Below are 19,419 nucleotides of genomic sequence, written 5' to 3' on the forward strand. Positions count from 1 at the left end.
CTAGTTCCTAAAGTTTCTCAATTTTTATGCAAGCTTAGAATGGCAAAGCAGCAAGACTGAATTAAATTTCAGAGCCTTTCCACTATAATCACCACCTTTTTTTTTGTCCGTCCCTTCTATAGTATTGCATGCAGGTATTTATAGGGAACGGGTGCTGCTAATGAAGGGTCAAGATCTCCCTTTGGGCAGACGGAAGGTTTGGATTTAAAAAGACATAATCCGATGTTTGATAATTAAAGAGAATCAAAATGATGGTTGGGATCCCATCCAGAATATCCGTCCTTTTTCTTCCTAATCCAATAGTTCAGGATCCTTCCTTACAAGATAGATCTGAGGGCTGGGAATAAAAGGCGTCGAACCTGTCATCTGTTTTTGATCCAAGGGCTCTGAGTTTGTCCTTACAAGTATGATCAACGATGAGGATTGTGATGTACAGAACTGTCATAACTGTTTTTTGGCGTCTATCAGCAATGTGGGCGATTCTGCAAATGAGGCGTGCGGTAAAGATTTGATCATGCCTGCAACGCTTTAACTACCTCAGCTCTGATTATTTAGAGAGTTATTGAAAGTCGTCTCATCCTCTCCTTGCTTTCCGATCTCCTATTCCTTCCGATCTCTCTATTATGACCCCTTTTCTGATCTCTCATATTGGGCCCCTCTCCCGATCTCTCTCATTCTAGAACCTTCCCTTTTAACCGATCTGCCTCAGTCAAAGCATTTAATTCTTTGGTTACCAATGCATCCGCTTCGATTTCCGTAAGTAATAAATGCTCAGGCCTCCTATATATACGCCTTAGCAGGGAATCTCTCCCACATTACCTTTCTCCTTTTTTCATTTTTCGCTTCTCCTGTTCTAGTTTCTCCGATAACATTCTGGCCATGGGAACCACTTTTGATCTTTTTTCGACTATTCTCTTTGCTCTCCGACTGAAAATTTATGATCCCGGTGATAGGAGAATCATGAGAACCACATCTAATGGCAGTGAGAGAACCAGACCAATTTACCGATCAAGATCAAAAATGTCGATCGTACCGATCTTGAATCAGTTTACCGATATAATCGATGAACTGATTTCGGGCGAAAGGACTGCTAATTTCCCTTTTAATATCGGTGACCGCCTCTTGAAGTTCATTTGGCTCCTCACCACATCGGGCATCCCGACTGCAGCTCGATTCTGGTCGACGACATCGACGATGACTCCGCTTACCATCATGAGAGTCATAGTCACTCCATCTAAGCTGCACATCTATCCGGTACCTATGGCTGGCTTTTTGATCAAACACATCTTTTGATTCAGCCACAAGACTAGGTTTTGACATAAGCCCTTACTAGGTAGGATGTAGTGCCGATCTTTAGAGATTGCCCAAATGATGTAATCTGACCTTTAAAGGTTCTTAATGATGTAATCCGATCTCTTGAGAATGCCCAACTGATGTAATCTGACCTTTTGGAAATGAAATGAAATTTTATTTGATAGTTATCATTTAATTATTGCCTTGATTAATTTCTGATCTCCGATGTGCATATTTGATCTGGTTCCTAACTAAATCACCCTTAGTCGATCTATCACGCTGAACATCCGCCTTAGTCTGACAATCTTAGCCAGCCGATCTCCCTTTATTTTATTTATGATGTTTCTAGAATCTTCCTGTGACATGTCAGGAAAGCGAGTGGATTTCGCTAACCGATGCATCGCTTGGGACACTGTGAGCATTGAATGCTCAGACGGGTATAAATAAAGGAAGGGTAAGTCAGTTGCTCCCTTATATCATTTTCAGCACTTTGCGAGCAATTCCAAAATTCTCTCATTTCTTCAAGTTTTTTCGACGCCGATCACATTTCGGTAAGGGTTTTGATCTTTCTCTTAGTTAGACTTCTTTCATTTCTTTGAAAATGAGTGGCGCCGAGGGTCAGAAAGTGGCGAGCACTCCTTCCATCCATGTCTCATGGTCATCGGATGAAGTCGAGGTGATTAGGTCGAGTGGGCGCCCTGAGCCTCCTATCACCTCTGTTTCAGCCCATGGTCAAGCAGCACAATCAAGACGAGCACATTCCTCTGGGAGAGAAAATCTCCCCGTGGATGAGTTGTCGTCGATCCTCCAAGAAACCGATCTGCAGTCGATCAGTCAAGAGTACAACCTTCGGACCAACTCATACGAGCTTATCAGATGCCATGGCGATCTCCGAGCCGATCACTTCTTTGAAGAAAATTATGCAATCATGATATATGAAGAGCAATTAAAAGCCAGGCTCCAGTTTCCTCTTGACGACTTCTATAAGGACGTTCTGAAGTTCCACCAAGTATGTATAGCCCAAGTACATCCGAACTCAGGGCAAATTCTGATGGCTTTCAGAGGCTTATATCGAGCCAAGAAGCTTGAGCCTACAGCCAAGGTTTTTGCTGAGCTGCATAGACTTACGCATCGAAAGGACGAGGAGTATTGGTTCTTCCAAGCCAAACCACACTGTGGGCTTTTTACCGATCTCCCCTCTTCACTGAAAAATTGGAAGAATCGCTTCTTTATGTTGAGGAGCAAGATTCCGAACGGTTTTGAGGGCTTCCCACGCAGCTGGCAGCATCTGGGCCCATCAATTCCAAAGAGGATCGCCCTGAGCAGCGATGAGGGTGCCATGGTAATGGAATTAAAGGATCAGGCGGCCACTCAAAAGTATTCGTGCCTATATGCTTTTATGGCCGAACTGAGATGGTGGCTGATGCGAATGATCGCCAATGAAAACTATGAACTGTAGCTCTCTGACCTCGAACCCGGGACTGGTATAACCTAAATCTTTAGTCTCCTAGTTTAGGTAATCTCACTAACTATTTTTCTATGCAGAAATGTCTGGAGGAGAAGGCGCAAAGGAGAGCCGAAAGCGGAAAAGAGAAGTCTCCCGGAAGGTACAAGAAATGAAGATTGCCGCGACATCACAAACGCCAAGGCGGGATTTGAGAGAAGTGTCGGGAGACTCATCCTGATCTTCGGTACAACCGGTCCCTGAAGTAGAGGTAGCTCCTTCTCCCCCTCGACAAGAAGAGCCACCACCTCCACCTGTTCCTTCGAATGCTGAAGGGGGGTCTTCCCAACCTACCGTGAGGACCCTTTCTCACGGTGCCCAAGTCCTCATTCATTCTCTGGAGAAGAACCGATCTGTTCGGGAGAATCCAGGCTTGGCCAAAGTTCTAGGTGCTACCATATGCCTCCAAGAGGACCAAAACAGGCTGACCTTGGGTAGCATTGATGATCTCTTGGCTCAGACGATAAGTTTGAGCATAGAGAGCCTGGTGAATCAGCACATAATCAGGGAAAAGGCTCATCTTCTAAGGCAAGAGATTCTGAAAGTAGTCCAGGACGCGGCTTTCGCCCGAGCCCAACTTTCATCCACCTAAGACCGCATTGCTGAAATCGAAGGTCGGATGAAATCCTATAAGGATAAGCTAGCCTAGCAGGCTCGTGAACTTAGGGAAGCTCGGTCACTCCGAACTGCCGACGTCGCCCGCCTTACTGAGGAGCTCAAAACGAGGGAATGAGAGGCTGTGACGAGGAAGCTGGTGCTTATGTGAATGCACACATCGATCTTCTGGTCGAGCTCGAGAGCCGTTATCCTGGGGAAGACTTTTCATGGATGGTGGATCTTGCTCCTAGAGACGAAGAGGAGAGCGAGGAGGAAACCGAGAGAAAGAGGGAGACTGAGCGAAATGTCAATGTAGAATAGGCTGGGGGTGACTCTCCAGCCGAATGACTTATAACCTTTATTTTGAGATGAAATGAAATCCCTTTTGTTCAATTTCTTGATGAGAACAGAAAGTATCCAAATTGTATGAGTGTTCGATTGTTTGAACGTATTAGAACATCAAACTTAAAAGCAATCATTAATCTAAGTATAAGAGGTTGGAAAAACATTGTAACCATTAGATCGGCCTAAGCCGAGACCAAACACCGGACAGAACTTTAGATCATTAAAATTGGAAACTTGATTTGAATACTTAAGATCGGAAACACCATTAAGTCGGACTGAAACCTTAACTTTATTAAATGATTTTCCACAATATTTGTGAAGGAGAGATTGGAAATAAGACTGGATGGCACGGAGACCTGATATTGGTTTGATCACCTTTGACGAGAGATCAGAAATGAGATTAGACGGCATGGAGACTTGATATTGGTGCGATCTCCTTTGTCGAGAGATCGAAAAGCATTCGATTAAATGCGGGATTGGTTTATTTCCTGATCTAGTCACTTGTAACAGAAGAATGTCAGTTGGGGTCAATTTTCAAAGTTCATTGACTTCAGTGATCGGCCAAAATATGGTGTCGACAGCTGCCCCTCTTTACATAATTTCTTTTAAAGGGAATAAAATTTTCTCGTATAGGAATTATGTAAAGATTCAGACCCATATTTTGGGCGATTGGGTATCAAAATTAAAACGTCAAAACTCAAAATCTGACTGGGAAGTTAAAGTTGGAGACTAAGATCAGCTTGGATCAAGGAACCAGAGGTTGATGACAGGAATTTAAATTAAAAATCAACTTGAAAAATTAAAATCAACTTGGAGATTTAAATGCGCAAAATTAAAATCAACTTGAATCAAGGAACCAGAGGTTGATGACAGGGATTTAAATGCAAGAAATAAAAATCAACTTGGAGATTTAAACGCACGAAATTAAAATCAACTTGGACAAAGGAACCAGAGGTTGATAGCAGGAATTTAAAATGCTAAAATTAAAATCAACTTGGAAAAAGGAACCAGAGGTTGATGACAGGAATTTAAAATGCTGAAAATTAAAATTAACTTGGATCAAGGAACCAGAGGTTGATGACAAGAATTTAAAATGCAGAAAATTAAAATCAACTTGGATCAAGGAATCAGAGGTTGATAACAGGAATTTAAAATGCTAAAATTAAAATCAACTTGGATCAAGGAACCAGAGGTTGATGACAAGAAATTTAAAATGCGAAAATTAAAATCAACTTGGATCAAGGAACCAGAGGTTGATGAGAGGAATTTAAATGCAAGAAATAAAATCTTGGATCAAAGAACCAGAGGTTGATAGCAAGAAATTTAAATGCAAAAATTAAAATCAACTTGGATCAAGGAATCAGAGGTTGATAGCAAGAAATTTAAATGCAAAAATTAAAATCAACTTGGATCAAGGAACCAGAGGTTGATAGCGAGAAATTTAAATGCGAAAATTAAAATGCTTACAAAGCAAGCCTAACCTGACACAAGAAGTTCTTCCACAACGAAGTGTACTTAATAGGATCCCAAAGATAAACGATTAATAGAGGACGAGTCGCAAGATTTAACCTACCACTTCACATTTCTTACTCACTTCCCCGGATCAACTTTCTGTTCTCGACTTTCTTCTTATTTTGCAAAAAGCTCCCTTGTGGGTTTTCACTTTCCCCTCTACCCATCTGACTAGAAGCGCCCTTTCGGGTTTTTACCCCTAGTTTTTTTTTTGCTATCGATCGTTCCCTGCAAATCTCTTAGCAAAGTACATGAGGTTATCAATATCCAAATCCTAATCTTATGACAAAATTTTAACAGATTAATAGCACAGAAAAGACAGCATTAGAGTGTGAGTATACGAGAAAGATAAATCTGAGTGTAAGCAAAACAATAAATTAAAAAGTAAATGTGTGAAGAAGATAGATTAAAGTGAAAGGATGACTTTATTATGACTTGAGAGAAAAAGGTACAGCTTTAAAGAAAAAGGGGTACAAGAATGGATCTCATAGATTCCTTGTAGCTGACTTTGAAGTCCCTTAACTGCCATTATTTCAAGTACTCTATTGACGAACATTCATACCGTGGTAGTTTGTTTCCTTTCCTGGTCCAGTATCCCCTTCCTTATTCTCCATTTTCTGGTTCTAAGGGCGCCCTTTCAGGTTTTCGCCCCCAGATTTTGTTTTTTTTTTTCCTTTTTTTTTCTTTTCTTTTTCAGGGTGCCTTTTCGGGTTTTTACCCTTCACTCATTTTACAGAAAGGGCCCTTCCGAGTTTTCGTCTTCTTTCGCACATTTTGCTAGGAACGCCCTTCGGGTTTTCACCCGTACTCTTTTTTTTTTTTTAAGGCATAATACCTTTTGACAGTGTTGGCATTCACGGGTCTTGGAAATTCTTCACCATCCATATGGGTCAAGATCAGGGCCCCACCAGAAAATGCCTTTTTAACCACGTAGGGTCCCTCATAGGTTGGCGACCATTTGCCCCGGGCGTCGTTTTAATTTGGAAGCACCTTTTTCAGGACTAGGTCTCCTGGTTGGAATTCACACGGGCGAACGCCTTTGTTAAATGCCCTAGCCATTCTCCTCTGGTATAGTTGCCCATGGCATGCTGCCGTTAGCCTTTTCTCATCTAGCAAATTCAATTGGTCCAACCTCGATTGGATCCATTCTGACTCATCAATTCCTAATTCTTTTAGAATCCTCAGGGAAGGAATTTCCACTTCGATAGGCGAAACAACTTCCATTCTGTAAACCAACGAATATGGAGTTGCCCCAGTTGATGACCTTACGGAGGTTTGGTATGCATGAAGGGCGTAAGGAAGCATATCATGCCAGTCTCCATAGGTGACTGTCATTTTTCAGATGATTCTCCTGAGATTTTTGTTAGCGGCTTCCACCGCTCCATTCATCTGTGGACGGTATGGTGAAGAATTGAGATGTCGGATCTTGTATTGGTCACATAAACTTTGGACCTTCGGACCATTCAAATTCTTGGCGTTGTCAGTGATGATTTCGCTAGGGAGGCCGTGTCGGCAGATGATATTATTTCGGAGGAATTTGAGGAATGTGTTCTGCGTGATGTGGGCATATGACGTCGCTTCGACCCATTTTGAAAAATAGTCAATAGCTACCAGGATAAACCTATGCCCATTGGATGTTTTGGGGTTAATGGGACCAATCACGTCGATTCCCCACGTTGAAAAAGGCCATGGCGAGACGAGGTTGAACAATTGGTGAGGCGGAACATTTATCGGATCCGCATAGATGTGGCATTTATGGCATTTCTGAAAGTACTCGATGCAATCTTTCTCCATAGTAATCCAGAAATATCCTCGTCTCATGATTTGCTTGGCCATCATATGTCCATTAGCATGGGTTGCACAATTCCCCTCATGAGTCTCAGAAAGGAGCCTCTTTGCTTCTTTCGCATCCACGCATCTCAACATTTCTCCATTGGAGCTCCTTTTGTACAGAATTTCACCACTGGGGAAGTATCCCAAAGCCAATCTCCTGATCATTCTCCTTTCATTTCTGCTTGCCCCTGGATATCATGGTACCAGGGTTTGCCATCAATTTCTTCCTCGGCCATGAAACAATAAGCTGGCTCACCCCTTGCTTTGATCTACAATAACTGAGTCGTCTGCCCCTCTTTTATTTGAGCCATGACAGCCAGGGTGGCTAAGGCATCTGCAAATTGATTCTTGTCACGACTGAGGTGAGTGAAAGAGATTTGTTCAAATTTCTTGATCAATTCCTGTAGGTACTTCTGATATGGGATTAACTTCGGATCCTTGGTTTGCCATTCTCCCTTGACTTGATAAATGATCAAGGCCGAATCTCCATATACCTCTAACTTCCTGACTTTCATTTCGATGGCAGCCTACAAACCCATCACACAGGCTTCATATTCCACGACATTGTTGGTGCAGTCAAACCTTAACTTGATAGCTATCGAGAAGTGTTTTCCGTTAGGGGATACCAGCATCGCTCCAATCCCATTACCAGACAAATTGACAGCTCCGTCAAAATACATTTCCCATACATCAGCTAGTTCTTTTTCCTCGCCGTCGAGCTTGTTGACATGCTCATCAGGGAATTCAAAATCCAAGGCTTCATAATCTTGGATAGGGTTTTCTGCTAGGAGATCAGTGATTACACTACCTTTTACTGCTTTCCGAGTCATATAGATAATGTCATATTGAGAGAGTATGACCTGCCATTTGGCTATCCTCCCTGGCACAAATGGGCTTTCGAATACATACTTGATAGGATCCATCCTGGAGATGAGCCATGTCTTATGATTCAACATGTAGTGTTTAAGCCGATTCGCCGTCCAGGCCAATGCACAACAAGTTTTCTCTAAGAAAGAGTACCTTGACTCGCAATCATTGAATTTCTTGCTCAGGTAATAAATGGCCCTCTCCTTTTGCCCTTTATCATCATGCTGCCCAAAAACACATCCCATTGAATTTTGTTGGACTGCCATGAATAGAATCAACGGTCTTCCCACTACCGGAGGAACCAATATCGGCGGGTTTGACAGGTACTGCTTAATTTTCTCGAAAGCCTCTTGATAAACTAAATCCCATTGAGAGGTGTTGTTCTTTCTGAGTAATCTAAAGATGGGTTCAGCTTTAGCAATGAGGTTGGAAATAAATCTTGAAATGTAGTTCAGCTTCCCTAGGAAACTGCGCAGCTCCCTTTTCTGTTTTTGGGGATGGCATTTCTTGAATGTCTCGAATCTTGTCTGGATCCACTTCTATTCCCTTCTCACTCACTATGAATCCCAACAGCTTTCTAGATCTAGCTCTAAACACACATTTGGCTGGGTTCAACTTCAGCTGATACTTTCTAAGCCTTTCGAATACTTTCCTCAGCACCTGTACATGGCTGTCTCCCTCCCTGGATTTGATGATCATGTCATCCACGTACACCTCCACTTCTTTGTGCATCATAGCGTGGAATAACGTGACCATAGCGCATTGGTAGGTAGCCCCAGCATACTTTAACCCAAATGGCATGACCCGATAACAGAATACCCCCCACTGAGTGATGAAAGCAGTTTTCTCTTTATCTTCTTCATCCATGGGGATTTGGTTGTATCTCGATGCCACATCAATACACGAACATCTACCCAATCCTGCAGTATTGTCTACTAGCACGTCTATGTGTGGGAGAGGGAAATCATCCTTCAAGCTTGCTTTATTGAGATCCTTGTAATCAACACAAACCCTGACTCTCCCGTCCTTCTTCATTACCGGGACAACATTGGCTATCCACTGAGGGTACTTGACCACTTCCAAAAATCCGGCATCATACTGCTTTTTTACTTCATCCCTAACCTTGAGCAAGGTGTCGGGATTCATTCTTCTTAACTTCTACTTTACTGAAATTGTCCCGGGAACTAGGGGGATTTTTTGCATCACTATGTGAGGGTCTAAGCCGGTCATATCGTCATAGCTCCATGAAAATACATCCAAGAATTCTTTGAGCAAACCGACCATATCTTCTAATTCTCCACTCTCCACAACCTTAAGTTCCCTTTTTATTTCTTTTGTGCCTAGATTTATGGTGTGCGTTTCCTCCCTACAAGGCACCAGGGAAGGTTCATTTCTTTCACCCCCTTCTTCTGCAAGTTCTTCTTCAGAATCACTTGAAGTAATGGCAATTATGGGAATTTCAAAATTAATAAGAGGAATTTCTGAGTCTATTGAATTATTAGGCATTAATTGATGAATGGTCTTGAAGAAACGAAAGTGGAATACATTATAAAAAAGACAATTGGATGCAAAATGCGCTATTAATTCATTAATATTTGTATCATAAGAAAAGGGTCCATTTACAGTATTGCACTTGTCAACATGGATGAAATGATCAAGTGTGGATAACAAAATGTACTTTACTCGAGATTAATCACAGGAAGGTCCTCTGCTTCCCAGTTGTCCAGTTCTTGCCCCTCAGCAATTGGCGAGATTAGGGCTTCATATAGGGAGTCCAGTTGTATGACATCGACAGATGGTTCTTCGAGTGATTCTTCACCCTTCTCGGGATTCTCAAGGATTGGTTTAGTGAAGACATCTGTGATTTTCAGGACAATTTTCATTTTCCCGACTCTCTGATCAAATCTCTAATCTCGAAGCACATTCCTCCTCCAAAACCGCCCATCCATAAGAGCATCTTCCTCAAATCCCAAGCTGAAATGGCTAATTTTTTGGATAGTCGGTATGGGTTCAACAATCCCTTGTAATGTGGCACCTAGCCCCTTGCCTATCTCATATCCGCTCTTGAGCATCACCTTTGCAACCATAGTTGTAGCCCCTTCATCCTTCAAGATAGTTTCTTGCAATTCTAGAGCCTGGAAAGAACTTTCCAAGGACTTTTTAGCTGTTCTCACAAAAGGAAGTGATTGTGGCTTAGTGACCAGCATGGCTTCTTCCCCCTTTACAGTGATGATTCTGCCATCCACGATGTATTTAATCTTCTGATGCAAGGTCAAAGGTACGGCATTTACTGAATGGATCCAAGGCCTCCCTAGCAGCATAGTGTATGCAGGTTCAATGTCCATCACTTGGAATGTGACGTTGAAAATGCATGCCCCGATTTGAAGCAGCAAGTCAATATCTCCCAGTACTTCCCTCCTTGTGCCATCAAAGGCTCTTACTAACATGGCACTTTGATGTATGTTTGATTGGTCGACAGGTAGCCTTGCCAAGGTGGCATTGGGCAAGACGTTAAGCGTAGATCCATTGTCAATGAAGACCTTAGTAACTATGCAGCCTTTGCATTTTACTGTCACATGTAAAGCCTTGGTGTGCTTTAAGCCAGCCGGGTCTATTTCCTCTTTCGAGAAAGTGACAAAACTGGATGCTTGAATTTGTTCCACTATCTTCTCGAATTGCCCCGATGTGATATCGGGGTTTACAAAGGCCTGATCCAGAATCTTCTATAGGGCTTGGCGATGGACCTCTGAGCTCAAGATTAATGACAACAACGAAATCTGGGCAGGCGTCTTTCTCAGTTGCTTAACAACGTCATATTCACTCTGCTTCATTATTTGAAGCAACAATTCCTCTTCCCCACTTGATCCAGCAGGTTCCCCTTTCTCAACTTTCTCTACCTCCTCTTTCGTGCTCTCTTGTGGCTCTCCCATTTTTACTTTCCCTCTTTTCTTTTCCTTCTCGTCATTCCCGTAACATCTCCCACTCCGTGTTATAAATTCTACCTCTTGCTCGGGTGGTAAGGAGTTACTGGTAGCGACAAGTTTGGGTTTTAATTGGGGAGTAGCATTGCCGAAAGGTCCGGTATAAGTCGTTCTGAAGTGCTCATGGGGGGTGAAGCACGGTTTAGGGGGTGTCGAGGGTGGAGTATAGGCAAGGCTAGGAGTTGATGTACTGTTGGATGCTTCTTGAGTGAAGACTTGGAAATTGTAGTTCCAAGGCACAGCATGAGTGTTTGTGACTGGAAGCTGAGGCAGGGTTCGGATAACTGTTACTGGTGGTGGTGGTGTTGGAGCATTGGGGGCAGAAAAGGTTAGTCTGGGATTGGAGGTGGAGGCATTCTGGCTGAATCTGGCTGCATTTATTTCGCCTTCCGCTTTCGACCTCGTTTGGCATCTCAAAATTTTAAGGGACAGCAAGTTCTGGACCTCTTGCCGGAATTCCTTACAGTTGCATAGCTCATGGTCAGCTGCTCTTCCATGGTAAGGACATCCCGTACCCCTTTCTGATCCTGATGCCTGAGGATAAAGGTAGCCTTCCCTCATTGCCATAACAAAAATTTCCTCAAAGTGAGGAACTAGTAGATCCATCTCCGCGATTGACTTTTCATCCTCAGATTCTATCATGTTTACACCACTACTTGTACCATGATTGGGCAGAGGGTTTGAAGTGACGTTGGGGAGAGAGCCATTCCCTTCAATCTTTAACCAACCATTTCTGATCAGTGCCTGCACTCTTCCCCGAAGGGCCCCACAGTTGTCAGTTGAGTGCCCGAGTGCCCCTCCATGATACTCACATCGGGCACTGGCATCATACCACCTAGGGTATGGTGGCTGAATTGGATCAAGGAGGATTGGCACTATTTGATTTATACCGATGAGGTATCGGTATATTTCACTGAGTGGGAGGGGAAGAGGTGGATCAGGGTTTCTTTGTGGTCTAGGATTATTTTGGGGTGGTCTTGATTGAATAGTTTGAGGAGGTGGTCGGGGTTAGTAAGCTATTTGTGGTGGATACTGTGGGCATGGATGAGAATAATTTGGAAAAAGAGGTGGAATGTTTGCTATGGTCGGGCCATGAACAGGAGGATATGGCCGGAAATTATTCTAAGGGAATGGAGATTGGTTTTGTCTGGTGATGGAGTGCACATCACCTTCTTTCTTTTTGCTAAAACTGGCAGTTTTCTTTGTAGGATTCTCAGTCAACTCCTGCAATCGTCGTAACCTGAGGTTAGCTTCAATCCTCTCGCCAGCTTGAATGATGTCCGAGAAGCTGTTGGAGGTGTTTCCAATCATGAGGTTGAAATACGGAGCCTTCAATGTCTCAATGAACAAAGAGCAGAGTTCATTGTCAGTAACTGGAGGATACACCTCTGCCGCTTTCTCTCTCCACCTCTGGGCATACTCCTTGAAGCTTTCTCTTTTTCTCTGTATCAGATTTTGGAGGTCTCTCCTTGTGGGGGCAACGTCACAGTTAAATTTGTACTGTTTCAGAAAGGCATCAGCCAAATCTTTCTAGGAGCGTAGTTTGCTCCTGTCTAACTGAATACACCATCTCAGGGCTGCCCCGGAGAGACTCTCGTGGAAGAAGTGGACCAGGAGTCTATCATCTTCTGTCAGGGCGGACATCTTGGCAATGTAAGTAGCCAGATGAATGCGAGGGTCCGAGTTCCCGGTGTATTTGTCAAAGTCCGGGACCTTGAATTTGGGTGGTACTACCACATCTGGTACTAGTCTCAATAATGATACGTCTACTGAACCGTAAATATTCAGTCCCTCTATTGCTCTTAATCTCTCTTCTAGAGTAGATAACTTCTCATTCTCTCTCATTTTACTTTCTCCTCCTACTGCATGAGATATTCCCCCAGTTGGAAAATGAGGGGCAGGATGAACCAGAGGGATTGGGATTGAGGGGTGTGGCTCGGCATTTGGGACAGCTGGGTAGTAGGAGAAGGGTAAGTCATTATTCAAGGGAGTCGGATTGACAGTAATTGTCGGATCCGAAATAGGTGGTTGAAAAGTAAAAGAGGTTGAAGCTTGGTGAGAATCAACCGCTGTAAGAGGTGGGTGAGGTAGTGGCAAGTTTGGCTCTGATGCAGGTTTATTTTGGGATATTTCCCTCATCAGTTTCATGAGCTCTTAGACTTGGTCTCTTAATTCGGAAACTTGTCCTTGTAGGTTCTGGACTTGTTCCTGGTCTTCCATTAGCTTCTTCGTTTGTGATCTTATTAAGTACACTCGTCTTGGTTGAACCGCTTGTTTGGTCAGGCTTGCTTTGCTCGAAGCAATGTTGATTTCCTATATGAGAGAAAAAAAGGTTTTTTAATGAATTCGAATTTTGCTGAAAAGGTCCTGATTTGGACAAAGGATATGGTAGCATATGAAAGCCAGGAATGGGATCTGCAGAAGAATAATTGCATCAATTTTATCATGGTATCGCTTGATAGTTCGACGGTGAATGACTAGATTGAATGCGTATTTATGATACTTGTCCATATGGCGCATTCAACTTTTTGCATAACCCTAGCGAGGGTAGTTCCTACGGGAGTCATACTATTCATTCACAATTTTGCTAAACCATGACCCAAAGCTATTTTATTGATCAAATAGTTCACACATAGCACTCTTTACATTGGCCTAGGCTTAGGGAGACTCTTTATAATGTAATGACATCTTTTGAGATATTCATAAAGTCTTTCTTCTTGTCTGGCGAGGTCGAACATCTTTAGGGCATATTCGGATTCTGGCAAGAGCTCTTGTTTCCCTCGTGCTATCATTCTCTCCAGCTGGTCAACATTTTCTCTTAGCTCTTGATGGAGAGTAGCTTGTCTTTCTTTTTCCTTTCTTTCTTTAGCACACTCTTTCAGAATATCATTGATAAGCTGTGCTTGCTCCTTCAGTTCGAGCTTCTTCTTTTTACCCTCTTGTTTATACTCTTCCATGAGTATCTCTTGGTACTTCGTTTTCTCTTGCAATTCATTATTCTGAACTCCTGCTTCCTTTATTGCATTTTGGAGAAAGATTTTTTCCTTTTCTTGTTTCTCAAACTCTGCTTTTTCGGTCATTGCCTCTCTCTTGAGTCTTTTTACCTCTCTTTTGAGGACCTGCTGTTGATCCTCCAACTGCCTTATCCGTTCTTGTAATTGCTGGTTCTCGGTATCTGCCTTTTGTAGATAATCAACCAAACGAGCATTAGCTTCTTCTGAAAAGATGTTCCGATGGGGAATGTTACCTTCGAGTTCTGTTGGCTCGGCAGCTGTGTGTCCTTGATCCCTGCTGGCCCTCCATTTGAGATAACCTTCTGTGGCACCCAGACCTTTAGGTGATCTCCCCATCATAGTGACACTCTTCCAGAATTTGCGGGCCACTTTTAATTCCTCCTCACTACCGAGCTCATGATAAAAGTGACCTTGATGGTATTCTTCAACACTAAATATGGACTGGGTTGAGCCGAATGGCCTCATTACCAATGCTGGGACATAACTTGTATATCCGGTTACTCCGATTAAAGATACTGAACAATTACTCCCCGTGCTGAATAAAATAGGTAGACCTAGCGCCCACAATTTCCTCCAGCAGTAGTTGTGCCTATTAAAGCTTAGAATCTGCTCTTGTCACTGCAGTTCGTCCTTTGGGCTGATTACTAATCCAATCATTTTTCAATAAGAGGCTGGTCTGGGTACCAAGTTAACCCCTTTTTCTCTATAGGGCACATGCGACTGATGATCCAGAGGTGCAACAATTGAGAACAGCACTTAATGGATCCCCTGCCTTGTTGTCTACAGTAAGTAAGAGTCAATAGAGTCTCTACAAGGATTGCTGGTATCGGGTTAACCTTCTGCTTTTCTACTGCCCGGAACATCTCTGTGACACCGCAGGTTATAATTCCCGAAGGCCCAGGGAATAATGTAACATCCTCACTTTAGCTAGTCCATACAGTCTACTATTCCAGTGACTAGTGTCAGTCTGGACAGCTAGAATATCCGAAAAAATATATAAACTAAAGTGAGGAACCATAATTAACTCAAATATTAATTAAAAAAATTTAGGAAAAATTTTAGAAATAAAATACAATCAAGTTAAATGAGCTAGTGCCCTAGCGATGGGTAACCTAGTGAGAAGTTGCGGTTCTCGCAACTAGGAGCCCTAGACCTGGGGGAAAAATTATAAAATAATTTTTGAGCCTCCAGAGAAGGGTCATTGAGGTTTTTATGACATTAGAATGCCAAAGAAATGCTTAGAAAAATTTTTCAATCGGTACAGACAATTTTAGTCTGTTAAGCCAAATGGAGGGCATTTTGGTCATTTCACCTTCAGAGGTGATTTTTGACCGACTTGTTCAATTAAGTAAATAATTATTATGATCTAAAATATGAATAAATATTGCTAAAAATTAAATTGAAAATGAATAGAAAAGAAAAGAAAAGAAAATGAAGGAATTTTGGAATTATGACCTCATGCTTATGTCATTACAATGCCTCCACCAATCACCATTCACTAAATACACTTAAAAGAGACAAAAATGGGCTGGAAATGAACAAAAAATCAGATCTCTCTCTTCTTTTCTTTTTCTTGCCGTGACCCTCCTCCATAACCACCATTTTCAAGCTTTTTCAAGCTTGATTTTCACTAGCTTCTACCCCACTAAACCCTATACTCCCAACACAAAAAAGTTTTCTTGCATCTTGGTGATTCTTTTGGGAGCAAAAAGAAAGGAAAAAGAGGAACTCTAGCACGTGGGAAATCTCACTCCATAAGAGATTAATGACCTAACCTTGGTTCTTACTTTGAATTCATGTTTAAGGACCTTAAATGAGTGTAAATTACAAAGAAAATTTGATGAAATACCATTGGTATGCTAACCCTAAATTTTGGCAGTCTTGGTAGGGTATGATTGTGATGAGTTTTATGGAGTTAACATGCTTGTATGGCTGCCCACAATATGTATCTACTAAGTGGATTGATGAAATGAAATGAAAATGCATGGGTTGTAATGTTTAAGTTAGGGTTTGGGGTGGGAAAATGGGACTTTCACCATGTCATGATGAAAATAGGTTTTAATGGTCAATTAGTGACCATTTGGTTCTGTTTAAATAAAAAATAAAGCGTGTTGAGTAATGGGATTTGGGTTTGGTGTGGCTGCCCTTGGTGACCTGCAGAATTGGACATGAGTCCAACAGGTTTGGGCAGCAATATCTTAATTATAGAGGTCCAATTGGTGCAAGGCCAATTGGACATGAAACTAAACACATAATGGCACAACTTTGGTGAAGAAACTATGCCCATAAAACCAAACCAAGTTGACCAAAAGTTTGCCCTAATCCGGGTGACCTGCATTCTGCCTGGGCAAAATGACCAAATGAACAGTGTTTGGTCATTCGGCCATAACTCAGTGTAGAAAAGTCCAATTGACCTGAAATTTTACCAACAATAAGCTGAGATATAGATCTACAACTTTTATGGAGAAACCTAATCCAAATTATGACCAAAACATATTCAAAAAGTGAGTTGTAATCACTATTCCTAACACTATAGATTTGGTCAGTCCAGAAATTCTAGAGAAATTTCAATCCGGCTAGTTGTGGTTTTAGAGCCATAACTTGAGTTACAAAACTCCAAATGGAGTGATTCAAAAAAGGAAATGCAATTAGACAAAATAAGAAACAACTTTCATGTTGATCATTTTGCCAAATTCCCACTGCAAAAATAACTAATGGAATAGTAAAAATAAAGCATGAAAACTAAAAATTCTGCCCAATTAACATTAAGCTTAGAAATGGTATTGGTAACCAATACCAACAAATTTAGAATGCAAAATATGGTATGTTGGGAGTATTAAAACCAATGTACCTATTATTCATGTAAAAGTCAACATTTTGGTTGACTAATGAAGTGAATAGTAACACCAAAACTTGAAATTCAAAAATTGTGAAACTTAAAAGTGTAATATGCCCTAGTATACCTAACAAGATTGGTTTGGATAGGTTGGCATGCCAATAGGGTTCTGTTAGCAGTACTGCATATGGCTTCATACCATTCTGTGTTTCATGGCTTCTCATGCCATTCTGTGACATAATAGCCTTTGGCTATGTTATTTGAGTTGTTACATTCGGGATTTTATCTCTGATAATTATTACAGCTTATCGGTATTACATTGCTGCCGGAGACACAATGTGACCGATGGTGTGATGGTCCGAGGTACTTAGTACCCAGTGCCAGTTTACCTGTTTATCCAGTCCAGTCGACTGGTATGGATTACTCGGGCAATGATAATAACTTTTACCAAATTTGAATCAAATAATACTACAAAAAAAATATTAGGAATTAAGTTTACCCAAAAATGTTAACATACATTCTGCATACTTATTTTTATTCCTATTTTATATTATTTTATATTGTCACCACTAAGCAGAATTGCTTAGCGCGTCGCTTTTGCCACGCACAGGTACTGGAGACCTAGCTGGTGAGCCCAGCAGACATCAGACTAGGTGAGTCTTCAGATTTGCATCCGGAGTCCAGAGTCACCTCACATCTGTAGTGCATATGGTAGGACATTAGGATTTCGGGGTAGCACTTTATATTTTGCATTTTGTATTAATTTTGGTTTGTAACTACAAACTCTTGAAATTATGTAACAATGTAAATATATGAAATTTCATGTTATTGAAATTTTCTGTATAATGTATGTTGATACATGAAATGTTGAGAAATATAAATGTGCTTTTAGTGATGATGTGAATAGAAAAGAAAAGTTTCTGAAAATAGTATTAAGATTTTGAGATTGAGTTGAGAAATGTGTGTATAATGGAGTTTAGATTTGGAAATTATATTGGAAGTGTTTTTAAGCAGGTTCAGAAGAACTGTTTTTCCAATTTACAGCTGGCACTCTGCCGGATATTCTATAAAATTTGCGAAAAAATTTAGATTTATCAAAAATTGTAAATAAATAAATTAAAAGGGATAAATTGTAATTGAAACATGAATTGGTGCTCCGGCACACTGAGTGGCATAACTTGCTCGGCTACACTGTAGACGGGTAAGGGTGTCACAAATAAGATTAGGCCATAGATCCCCAAAGCTAGTGCTAATGAAGCCTGCCCTCATTGTTCATCTCAGATGTATAGGTCCAACTGCTTCTTAAGGTAGGTCCAATACCACCTGTGTGTGTTCCCTTTGACAGTTTCTCTCGCCTTCGCTTCCTCTAGGGGAATTCCCAACATATGCGTGAACCGTTTCTAAATCTGCTTATGCTCCAGGTGTAGGTAGATTCGATTCTGTGCCACGTAAGGAATTTCCAACAGCGCCTGATATTTTTCCATAATGGGGGTCGTATCGATGTCGTTGAAGGAGAACACTCCATACTTGGGGTTCCAAACTGACAGCATGGCTTTTAGCGCTGGAATTTGAACTTTGACATGTATCAAGGTCGTGATCCTTCCGTATTTTTCCTCAAACTTTGCCTTGACATGATCGGGAAGCGACCTCCAACTACTAGATAGACCCTCGAGACCGGTCATTCTGACCTCGACTTTGCTTAGGTCTAACAGAGGTAACAAGCTAGTATCTGCCCTGGTGACATCACTTTGCGGGGGCATTGAACTATGAGGCGGTCTGGACCACGGTTTAGCATTCTGTTCTGGTCTAGGAACTTCTTCTGCTGACTGACTCGAGGATGCCATGTTAAAATTGATGTTTATTCTTTTGCAGACCCTAATTCAATGATGCCTGTGGAGAAAACTTATTAGCAGGATAAATTCAGGTAATTTTGAATTATACTGTTGGCGGGGTGATACCTACACATTTATCAAAGTAGGAAAATGTGTAGATTCTCCTAACGGTATGATCCAAGATTACCCTCAAAAATAAAAACATAAGAAAACACAAACAGAGTAGGGTGAGAGCAAGTATGTCTCTTTTGTCCTATAATAGGGGGAATCCTAATACTGGGTAAGTGCTATCTAATTGAATAGTTCTATCTTATGAGGTAGTTTGGTACGGCTTCCAGCTACTGTGATAGTTTAGCTCAAGGTCTAATTTTCTAAAAGCCACAGGTTCCCAAATTGCCCCTACTGTAAACAGTAGAGCCCCATTCCATCACCATGATACTAACGGGAGAGTTCCACGGGAATCACAGTAAATAAAGCGAGTTTCAATCTGAGCAGAAGCCTTTACGGATACTAACGGGGTAAAACCCACAGGTACCGCTACATGACTCCCTCCTACTTTCCTAAAGGGTGAGAAAGCCCGGGTATAGGGCTGAAGTGTGTGAGGACATTGTGTAAGTACTCAGTGTGTGAAGGGACATATTTACCTCTTCCCTGTATGGGGGAGTTTTTTTCTTTTTTAGACGAAGGTTGCTGTAATAAATAAGATAATCAAAATAAGCAAAAAAATGGTTAGAAGGAATAACAATAACCAATATATTGAGACTTTCGAATTTTGTAAGTTAAGCCCACCTAATTACGATTTTAA

The sequence above is a fragment of the Hevea brasiliensis genome, chromosome 1, assembly GCF_030052815.1.
Source record: "Hevea brasiliensis isolate MT/VB/25A 57/8 chromosome 1, ASM3005281v1, whole genome shotgun sequence".
NCBI lineage: Eukaryota > Viridiplantae > Streptophyta > Magnoliopsida > Malpighiales > Euphorbiaceae > Hevea > Hevea brasiliensis.